The sequence below is a fragment of the Terrapene carolina genome, unplaced genomic scaffold (assembly GCF_002925995.2).
Source record: "Terrapene carolina triunguis isolate 2854851 unplaced genomic scaffold, T_m_triunguis-2.0 Scaffold66, whole genome shotgun sequence".
Classification (NCBI taxonomy): Eukaryota; Metazoa; Chordata; order Testudines; family Emydidae; genus Terrapene; species Terrapene triunguis.
In genome coordinates this window covers 97,707,732-97,719,089 of record NW_020664417.1, presented here as the reverse complement: position 1 = coordinate 97,719,089, position 11,358 = coordinate 97,707,732, and positions in this window count along the sequence as shown.

Here is an 11,358-nt window from a genome sequence, read left to right as displayed (position 1 = left end):
ACTTCCTGGTCTAGTCTGACCTCCTGCACAACACAGACCAGAGAACTTCTCCAAACACCTCCATCCAAAAGATCTCCCATGGAAACGCCAAATAAAATTCCTCTTTTTCAGATTGATGTGGCTCTCGCAGTATGTGCAAGAGTTTAGCTCTGTTTGAACAGATAACATTTCTTACATATTTTAATCCTGTTAGTTTTTCTCCACCAGTCTTTTGTGAAATAAAGGACAACATCGGGGCTATTATAAATGGGGTAAGTTTTGAAATATCCGTTGCAAGTGCCAGATATTTCCCCATTTCTCTTTCCATGTTTTTAAAATTTTTTGACAACCCATGGATTTTTTGGGGGGGAGGGAGTGATAAAGGGGGGGATATTTCCTTATCTGGTTGACCAGTAAATAGTCATTCTTTTAGTAGTATTTGGACACCAGGTAACTCTAAATTCCAAAATATCTGCTTCATGGGTATCTGCAAATCTTTGTTGTGGAGGCCCAGAGGGTTGTCACTGGAGATGAAGAATGGTCTTGTGTTTAAGACATTCAGATGGGACTCGGGAGCTCTGGGATCAGTTCCTGGCTCTGCTGCAGTGTGTAATTTGGGGCAAGTCACACTGGGTATGTCTACACTGCAACTAGACACCTGTGCCAGCTGCCTTGGGCTCGGGCTAAGGGGCTGTTTAACTGTGGTGTAGACAAGGCTTCGTGCTGCAGCTTGAACTCTGGGATCATCCCACCTTGCAGGGTTCCCGAGTCTGGGCTCCAGCCCGAGCTGAACATCTACATTGCAATTACACAGCTGGCACTGGCCAGCCATGGGTTTTTAATTGCAGTGTAGACATGCTCTTAATCTCTCTGTGCCTCAGTTCCCTACCTGTACCACTGGGGTAGTAGTACTTCCTCTGTCTGCCTTGTCTATTTGCTTTGTACTGTCCATGGGGTAGGAGCTCTCGCCGCTAATTCTAATGGTCAGGCCGCTTCGTGTGCTGGGACGGCGGCTTGTCATGCTGACCAATATTGTCACGTTATTTCCTGGTGTTTCCTTGTCGATCGGTCTGTATCCAGCTGTTGTCTTGTACATGGATTATAAACTTTTGGGGGCAGGGACTTTTTGTTCCGTGTTTCGTACAGCGCCTAGACCAATGGGTCCTGCTCCATGACTGGTGCTCCTAGGTGCAATAGAGATAATGTGTGTGCATGCTGTCTAGAACAGTGAAGCCCCGATCTCAGGTGAGGGGCTCTAGGTGCTATGGTAAATAATATATAATAATGTGTTACGCTATGTTGAAGTGGAAAAGAAAAAGAAAAAAACTCCAGCAATTGAAAGCAGCAAAGATTTCTCAGCAGTGTGTATCCATCCCTTAAACTGTCAATCATGGGAAGAACTGTCAGCCTGGGAGCTTTATTTTATTTGTGCGGTCACCTTACGTCTCATGCTCCCAGCATGATCTCATGGCATAGAAAGCCACGTCGCTGGACAGGGTTGCACTTTTGGACTGTGAGTCATTCTGAGAGAGCCAATCCACAGACTCTTGCTCCATATTTTCTCCCCTGCAGCTCGTTAACACAATCATTCTGAGGGAAATAGATTAAATTACATCTGCCAAAAACTCGGATCAGAGCGATTCAGTGTTTCGGGTTGTATTCGTGTTTAAATAAAGAAGTAAATAGAAGCCAGTGAAAGCACCCAGAATCTCATAGACGTCTCCTTCACACCTCCTCAATCTGCATTTCAAACCTATGACATGCATATTTGAATGTGTGCAATGTTGTTGTAGCTGTGTTGGTTCCCAGGATATTAGAGAGACAAGGTGGGCAAGGTAATATTTTTATTGGACCAGTTTCTGTTGGTAAAAGAGACAAGGTTTTGAGCTACACAGAGCTCTTCTTCGGGTCTGGGAAAGGTAACCAGAGTGTCACAGCTAAGGACAAGGTGGAATAGATAGTTTAGCATAAGGAGTTAACACGTTCTAAGAAACCATTCAAGGGGAAGTGGCCAGTTAACATCCCTGTAGTCATAAGACAAAAATAAGGGGTTAGCGGGTTACAGATTGTTATAATGAGCCATAAATTCAGTGTCTTTATTAAGCCCAGGATATTTAGTGTCTAGCAAAGTTACGAATTTAAGCTCCTAGGCTCATCTTTTGAAGGTTTGTGCAGGGTTGCTTTGAGGATGAGGACTGAGGGGTTAGATGTGGAGTGATTGCTTTGAGTGTTCGCCCACCGGTGATGTAGTATTTTTGTGTTTTATCACTTTTCTGTGAGAGTTCATTGGAGAGTGCAGTGATTGTCTGGTCTCACCCACACAGTTGTTATTGGGGCATTTAATGCACTGGATGAGGTATGTTGTGATAGGCATGTGTAGGACCCACAGATCTTGAAAAGGGGTGTTGTGAGGGGTGTTGATCATCATAGTAGGGGAGATATGCTACAGGTTTTGCATCTGTTCTGGGAGGGTCCGGGGCCACTTTGAGTTGGTGTGTCCTGGTCTGTGTGGAGCTTGTGTCTGATGATAAACTTGGAGAGGTTATTTGAAGGTATTTTGTTCCCCAAAAGAATACAGTCAAATCCTGCTCAACATGCTCATTGCTACAGTACTCATATATAGTGCCTGCCCCAAAGATATTAGGGGATCTCTGATTCAATGGGTGTTTCATAAATTCATAGAGTTTAAAGCCATAAGGGATTGTTAGATCATCTACTCTGATTGCCTGGATATCAGTGGCCACTAAGTTTCACCCAGTCACACTCTATACTGAGCCCAGCAACTTGGGTTAGACCAAAGCATTTCAGTCCTCAGGAGTGAACTGTTGTGCGCCCCAGGCAGAGAACAGGGGAGGTCGAGGTGCTACCAATGGCAGGGAACTGACTAAGTGAGACATGCCCAGATAAGCGCGCGTTGGCCTGCTAAACCCAGGGTTGTGAGTTCAATCCTTGAGGGGGCGATTTGGGGATTTAGGTGGGGATTGGTCCCCCTTTGAGCAGGGGGTTGGACTAGATGACCTCCTGAGGTCCCTTCCAACCCTGATATTCTATGAAAAATTGCAACAGGTGAACCACACCCATGCTGCAAAAGAAGGTAAACCGCCAAGTTCCCTGCCATTTTGATGTGGGGAGATTCCTCCCCAACCCCAACCTGGCTATCAGTTTGATGCTGAGCATATGAGCAATGCACATCAGCCCAGACATCTAGAAAGAAGATTCTCTATACCACTTCAGTCCACGTACCCCTCTGCTGGCTGCTCTACATAGGAGGATAAGCCCTTAATACTGTTACCAGCTAATGGAGTTACTCCTTTAGCTTACACCCCCTTTCTTTTTAGCACTGAAAGTCCTGGGTTCAATTCCTGCTAGTGCCCCAAAGTTTGGACTTTGAATCAAAAAGAGGGGCACGTCTAAGATGGTACCGTGACAAGCCTGGAGCTGGGGATAATATAGTTGTCTTGCCCCATCATACTTATTATAAGATTGCTTCTTTTGGACACCCCTTTGACTAATTTGGCTCACTCATGTGCATATGGAATCTTGCTAGGGACTCCTTGAACTAAAATCATAGAAATGTAGTGCTGGAAAGGACTTTGAGAGGCCAGTCCCCTTCACTGGGGCAGGACCAAGTACACCTACACCATCCCTGACAGGTGCTTGCCTAACCAGTTCTTAAAAACCTCCAATGACGGGGATTCCACAACCTCCGTTATTTCAGCCCTTAACTATTCTTAGAGTTAGAAAGTTTTTCCTAATATCTAACCTAAACCTCCCTTGCTGCAGTTTAAGCCCATTAGTTCTCGTCCTACATTCCGGGGACAAGGAGAACAATTGATCACCATCCTCTTGATAACAGCCCTAAACATATTTGAAGACCGTCAGTCTTCTTTTCTCAAGACTAAACATGCCCATTTTTTTTTAACCTTTCCTCAGAGGCCAGGTTTTCTAACCCTTTAGCATTTTTGTTGCTCTCCTTTGTGCTTCTCCAATTTGTCCACATCTTCCTTAAAGTGTAGCACCCGTAACTGGACTTAGTACCCCAGCTGAGGCCTCATTAGTGCCAAGAAGAGCAGGACAATTATCTCTTGTGTCTTACGTACGACACTCCTATTAATAAACCCCAGAATGACATTAATCTTTTTCACAACTGCATCACATTGCTGAGACACATTCAATTTGTGATCTACCCTGACCCCAGATCCTTTTCAGCAGTACTACTGCCTCGCCAGTTATTCTCCTTTTTGTAGTTGTGCGTTTGATATTTTTCCTTCCGAAGTAGAGTGCTTTGTACTTGTCTTTATTGAATTTCGTCTTGTTGATTTCAGACCGATTCTCCAATTTGTCAAGATTGTTTTGAATTCTAATCCTGTCTTCAAAGTTCTTGCAACCCCTTCCAGCTTGGCGTTGCCTTCAAGTGTTGTAAGAGTGCGCTCCACTCCCTTATCCCAGTCATTAACGAAAATATTGAATAGAAACGGCAGAGAACAATACGTGTTGCTTAACTGCAAGTACATACTGTAATTTATAGTTACGTAACTTGATCCTAGTGCGGGGGTGGGGACCGCTGTAGAGGTGAGGATTTGATCTCTCACTGACGGGGTTTTATTTTTTCATCTGGAGTGGAATTTGCTCTTTGTTATTTTTGGGCACGTAGTGTTTATAAGCTTTGTCAAAGCACCTAGAGCCTTGGGCCAGTGCTTTTGAGGTGTCTAAATCTAAATAAAAACAAAATGAAGACTAGGTGTATGTAATGCCTACATCTACGTAGAGAGGCAGTATGGTCCCATTGCTGTCCATGGGAGTTGGGTGCATATATGCTTTCTGAAAACCCCACTAGATGTCTGTCTGTATCTTTAGGTGCCTAGATAGCTTTAAAAATCTGCCCTTTTATTCTCTTTGTGCCTCCGCTCCCAACCTGTGTAATGGGGATAATAGCAAATCACTTAAGGCTTGTCTGGCCTGAAAGTCTAATTAAACTGCCATAGTTATACTGCTATCATGCCCCGTGTGGACACTTTTATTCCAGAATAAGTCCGCCTTTGAGCAATTTTGCTTAAACCTACAGAATGGGGGAGCTGTCTCCTGGAAATCAGCGACTCTGAAAGGATTTAGGGGTTATAGTGGACAAGCCATGAAACGTGAGATCCCAGGACAATGCTGTGGCAGAAAGGGCCAATGAGGTTCTTGGCTGTATAAACAGGAATAGGAGTATTCTGTACATGGCATTGGTGAGACCAGTTCTGGAGTGGCTGTCCCACTGTCTGGAGTGGCTCCTGACTGTGAATGCCAATCTCAGGGGTAGACTGTTACAAACCAGGGCACAAACCCCAAACTGGATGTGGGTTCTATGGTTAGATTTAATCAATTAAGGGTAGGTCCACACTACCCGCCGGATCGGCGGGTAGCAATCGATCTATTGGGGATCGATTTATCGCATCTCATCTAGACGTGATAAATCGATCCCCGCTGCGCTCCCCGTCGACTCCGGAACTCCACCAGGGCGAGAGGCGGAAGCGGAGTCGACGGGGGAGCCACGGCCATCGATCCCGTGCCATGAGGATGGGAGGTAAGTTGAAATAAGATACGTCGACTTCAGCTACGCTATTCTCGTAGCTGAAGTTGCGTATCTTACATCGACACCCTTCCCCCCCCTCCCCAGTGTAGACCAGCCCAAAGTATCAAATGTGAACTCCTCAAGCACTGGAACAACCTTAATGTGGAGTCAGTCAGTCCCACTGGGCACCTTTCTTGCCACTCCGACAAGCCTGCCTTTGTGATAGATGGTCCCTTACACCAAAAAAATCACAACAATATTCAGGTTACTCCCAATCCCAAAGGACCAGTCACTTAACCCAGGTCAATTGTACCTTAGAACTCACACCAAAGACAACGCTTGTAGCCAATCCTATAATAAACGAACTAAAGGTTTATTAACTAGGAAAAATAAATGAGTTATTTACAAGGTTAAAGCAGGTCAACATACACACACAAATGTTACAGTCTTAGGCTATGTCTACACTGCAGAGATTTGTCGCCAAAAGTTATGCCATTTTAATTAAAGCACTGTTGCAAGTCCACACTATACTCCTTGTGCCAGCGGAGCATGTCCACACTAGGAGCTCTTGCATCAACACAGCGAGCTGTGGGGGGAGAGATAGCTCAGTGGTTTGAGCATTGGCCTGCTAAACCCAGGGTTGTGAGTTCAATCCTTGAGGGGGCCACTTAGGGATCTGGGGCAAAATCAGTACTTGGTCCTGCTAGTGAAGGCAGGGGGCTGGACTCAATGACCATTCAGGGTCCCTTCCAGTTCTAGGAGATAGGATATCTCCATATATTATTATAGAGCGGTGCACTGTGCAACTGGCCGCAGGGTGCTTTGGGAAGGGTTTGCAATGCCTCATGGGGCAGGTACAGCGTCACATGATGCAAGTTTTTCAATTCCATTGTTCCATGGGTATCCTACTAGATTGCCAGCCGCTTTTAAACTGAAGTGTGAGGGGTGGGGAGGAGTGTGTGAGACAGGGAGTGTGTGTGTGTGTGTGTGTGTGTGTGTGCAGGGGCGACTGTGTGTTGGGGCAGTGTGTGAGAGAGACCATGTGTGTGTTGGGGGAATGTGTGTTGTAAGAGAGTGAGTGTGTCGACATGCTGTCTTGTAAATTCAGACAGCTGCCGGAAGCAACCAGTCCTGGGGGAGAGGGGCACCCCTGACATCAGCCCCTGGCTCTGCACAGCATTCTCACACACACACACACACACACTCCTCTGTCCCTGCCTGCCTCTGTGTTCGTAGCGTGGGAGAGAACAGGAGCGTTCCATGTTAATGGTTTGCTCCTGGTTGCTTGGAGCCGAGCAGCAGGCTCGGCTGTCAGAATGGAGCTTTGAAAGGGGAGGGGCGCAGGCCTGCAGGGCAGCTGAGTTCAAATCAGTGCGCAGAACGGTCATGGCAGGCATTATGGGATACTGGGGGAGGCCAGTTCTGGTGGCATAATGAACAGGAGTGTCTACATTGATACTTTGTTGTTTTAACTTTGCTGCAAAAGACTTTATGCCTCTCGTCAAGGTGGTTTTATTTTGTCGCTGAAACTGAAGAGTTTTGTCACCCAAAGTGGCATTGCGGTGTGTCCAAAGCTGCCTTTTGGAGACAAAACTCTGCAGTGGAGACAAGGCCTTAGATTCCAAAAAGCGATAGAAGCTGCTGTAATGTGCAAGCTGTGTGAGTCCTTTAGGGTTAACGCAAGCTAAACAGCCAGGGATCCCTTGCTTATGCTTAGAAGTCTTGCCCTCTCCCTGAAGTCCAAGCAGCACAAGGATAATAATTTCTTCTTTACTGGAATTTTTATTCCCTTTCCCCAGAGCTCAAGCCGATGGGATGAGCGTTTGTGCACATCTCCTCTTCATGGATGTGGAGGGAGCAATCAACATAGTCTTTTGTCCACTGATGGTCCACAATGGCTTATCTGATGTCTATAGTCCTCCTTTTGTTGGGCAGGAGATGACATCTCTTGTGGTAAACTAATGACTGCAGGGGTTTTCCAGTTTCATTGCAAACACTTTTATAGTTCTAGAGAAAACATTTAAATAGTACCTTATAACATGGGGTACAAAGACTATAAATGAGATTAATGCATGCAGCAGCTTACAAGCATTTCATAAAGTCTAAACACATTTTTTATAAATCGAATACCATTTTAACAACACTAACACATGGGTGAGCCCATCTGGATTCCAGCTGTGCTTTTGTCAGTGTTCAGAGGCCAAGGGGCCTTGGCATGAGCAGGCACCTGGTCTGGCAGCATCACAAATACTGTGTACAGTTCTGGTGTCCACGTTTTAAAGAGGACATTGAAAAATTGGAGAAGATACAGAAAAGATCCACAAAAATGACCGGAGGGTTAGAGAAAATGCCTTTTGATGAGACACTTTGTGCTCAGTGTGTTTGGTTTATCAAAAAGAAGCTTGAGAAATGGCTTGATTACAGTGTCAAAGTACCTTCACAGGGAGAAAATACCAGGGACGAAAGAGCTCTCTAGTCAAGCAGAGAAAGGCAGCACAAGAACTAATGGCTGGAAGTTGAAGCCAGACAAATTCAAACTAGAAATTAGGCACACCTTTTTAACAGACTTGCATCTGAAGAAGTGAGGTTCTTACCCACGAAAGCTTATGCTCCCAATACTTCTGTTAGTCTTAAAGGTGCCACAGGACCCTCTGTTGCTTTTTAACAGTGTGGGTGAATCGCCACTGAAACGGACTACGACAGGAAGTGATGAATTCTCCATCTATGGCGACTGGATGCCTTTCTGGAAGATGCACTTTAGCCCAACCCCAAGACGTGCTTTAATCAAACCTACCAGTTACTGAGCTCAACGCTGAGCTGCCTGGGTGAAATGGAATGGCCTGTGCTCTACAGGAGGTCAGGTTAAATGATCTAATGGTCCCTTCTGGCCTTAAAGTCTACAAAATTGACAAGACAAAAGGGGGAGGGAAAACAGAGGCACAGGGAGATGAAGGAACTTGCCCCAGGTCACGCACCAGTTAAATGGGAGAGCTGGAACGAGAATCCAGCCTGCTTGACTCACAGGCGGCACTCTGAGCTCTAGGCTATGTTGTCTCCTGAGCCTCTCTGCCTGTGTAGATCTGCTTGCAGGATTGGAGCCTGTGAGATCATTTCTTTTTCTGACTAGATACCCCTTTTTTCTGTTGCTCTTTTGGTCCAGTTCTGTACTCCTCTCTAACCATCCAATTTTAAGCGCTTTAGCGCTTTTAAATAATCTTTGTGAGAGAGACAGGTAGAATAAATGGTGACATTTCAGCCAAGTGACTCCCACAACAAGGGATCTGAGCGGAAGGGAAAGCCTTACATGTGAAGGGTAATACCATGCAGGTTTGGTGCACAAAGGAGACAGATCTCCTTTATACAGAGGAGAGTATGAACATGACACACATCAAATGTCCTTGGCGACTCATAGGTTTTTAAGGCCGGAAGGGACCGTTATGATCACCTTGTCTGGCCTGCTTGGGCAGCTCATTTCCCTCTTCTTCAATTGATTTTGGGGGGGGAAGAGGGGAAATATTCGGCCTGATCCACAGCTAGTATAAAGTGGCACCATCCTGTTCAGTTTAATCAAGGTGTACTGCGAAGGGTTAAGGAGCAGCTGTGGGCCCAGAAAGCCCTGCCCAGCTGCCCCTGCTGCGCATGCTCACAGTGGAGGCTGAGCTCAAAAGGGAGCAGTTCATCTCAGTCTAGGTGGATGGAGCAGGAGAGTAGTTGTGTAGTGCAGGCGCCTGCCAAGAAGCCACTGAGGCCCCATGCGGCCGGGATCAGGCATTGGGGTGGCCATATTTTGGAATCATATTTTGAACTACTATTTACTGGGCCCTGGCTTGGAACCCTGTGGAGCAGGAAGGGCCCAGGTTCCCCTACTCCCAGTCATTGACTCTCGCCGCTGTGTGACACAGCCCAGAGTATTGCCACTAGGAGGTACTGCCCGGTTTGGACTTCAATGCATTTATGCCAGCTGAGAATCCAGCCCATTGTTTCAAAACAAAAGGAAAAGGAAGATCCTCTTTATACGATGCACCTGTTGAGAAACCATCAGGGTCTCAAACATTCCCATCTCCAGTGGCGATTCCCTCCCCTACCCAATTATTTATAGGCTGTCCTGTATCTGTGGTACTCTGACTGTTCTCCCTTTTGGGGTACGTGGTTTCCTACTTTCCTTGAACTATATCTTTAGCACCCTGGACCCAATTCTGTTCTCGATCTGTCCTTACAACCCCACTGAACTGAGAGTCAGTGGGATTGTGCGTAAGTGTGAGCAGCGTCTGTCCTTGAGCCTCATCTTTTTGAAAAAGAAACCTAAATGTGAAACGAGTGCCCATGTGCATCTTGGGAGACGTACTTTTTTGACAGATACTTGTCATCACAACTACACCTCCTTCCTTGCCAGGTGCTCTGTGCCTCTAGCCTGTTGGCAGTGTGTACGCTGCCTAGGCAGATCCATCTCGGTTCATAATTATCCTTGTATCATGTTCCTTGGCAGGATTTTCTCCCTATTATTCCAGGACTTTTGTGCTTTCCCATTTAGTTCTTCAGCTCCTGTAAAATGGGGCCCTTGGCTTTCACCAATGTACCAGCTCAGCTGTTTGATTATTTTCCATGCCCTGGAAAAGCCGACTGAAATTAAGTAAAAGCTTAATGTGCCCCCTGTCTGTTTCTTTAAAAGCATCCCGAAATAACCCTAGAACTCATGCGAAGGTATTGCAGCCCGAATTTCCATTTAAAACATCAGTGCAGCGTGGGTGTGGAGATGGTTTCACTAGATGTTGTGCAGAGACCCACTGCATCGCTCTTGCGCTCTCTAGTCCCCCAGCAATGACAGAAGCTTCTAAAAGAGGGTCAGTTCCTATGTTCCAAACAAGGTGGAAATGCCGAGCTAAACTCTGCTTTAAAGATTCCTTCTGGAGGTGCAGCTGGATACAGTTGCCAGCTCTTCCTATCCAAAACTGTCACATAATATTGTTGTGCAACGTTAAATTGTCTAGCACCACCCCAGAGGTGGCTGCGTTTTGGTGGCTGGTGATGTAGTTACTCTGTGTTTATAAATGATACACATGTTCTGGAAGAATATGAGACTAGTAGAATCCATTCTGTTATATGTAGCAAGCTGCCAGTGCAGTCTTCTTAGCTCTGCTACAAGGGTGTCTGTTGGCATGTCAGATTAGAATTGCTTCTCTGACTTTTTAATTATTTATATGATGTATCTAGGCCAAGGCACTGCTTTCCTGACTGCTGTACCCACTCCCAGCTCTCATTCCAAATCCTCAGCACACACATGTACAGGACACTTACACATCATGCGGGCTAGTGAAGGACTGGTAGACTCCGTTCTTCAGCTCCTGGAAGAAATTTTAAAGCAGCAGTTAAAAATGACACACATTCTCCCTTGATAGCATGGACTCCATCAGGAAATGCTTAACTTCCTTTATATACATATTTATGTTTTTAAAAATATTGCTACCACCTGATGCTTTTGGCTCCAGGTGTTTGTTTTGTTTTGCTCTTAAGAGGAAGAAAACCCTGTTAATTCCCAAGATCTTGAAGAAATGTCAAATAAAACATGCCGAACCATTATTCAATCTGGTAATAAGCAGTGAAACAATCTTCCTGGAGAGGCGTCGAACAATGGTTTCCCCCGAAACATGTAGACTATTAGGAGTCTTCAGTGTTCTGGTTCTAATTAAATTGCTGCATCATCTCTAAGCATCTAAGCATATCTTGCGGGAAGTGATGTGCAATGTACAATTCTGCAACTCCACCTGACGTGCAGGTACTTTGGACTTATTTCTGTGTCTTATCAGAGCCCCTCAATTTTGAGAGCT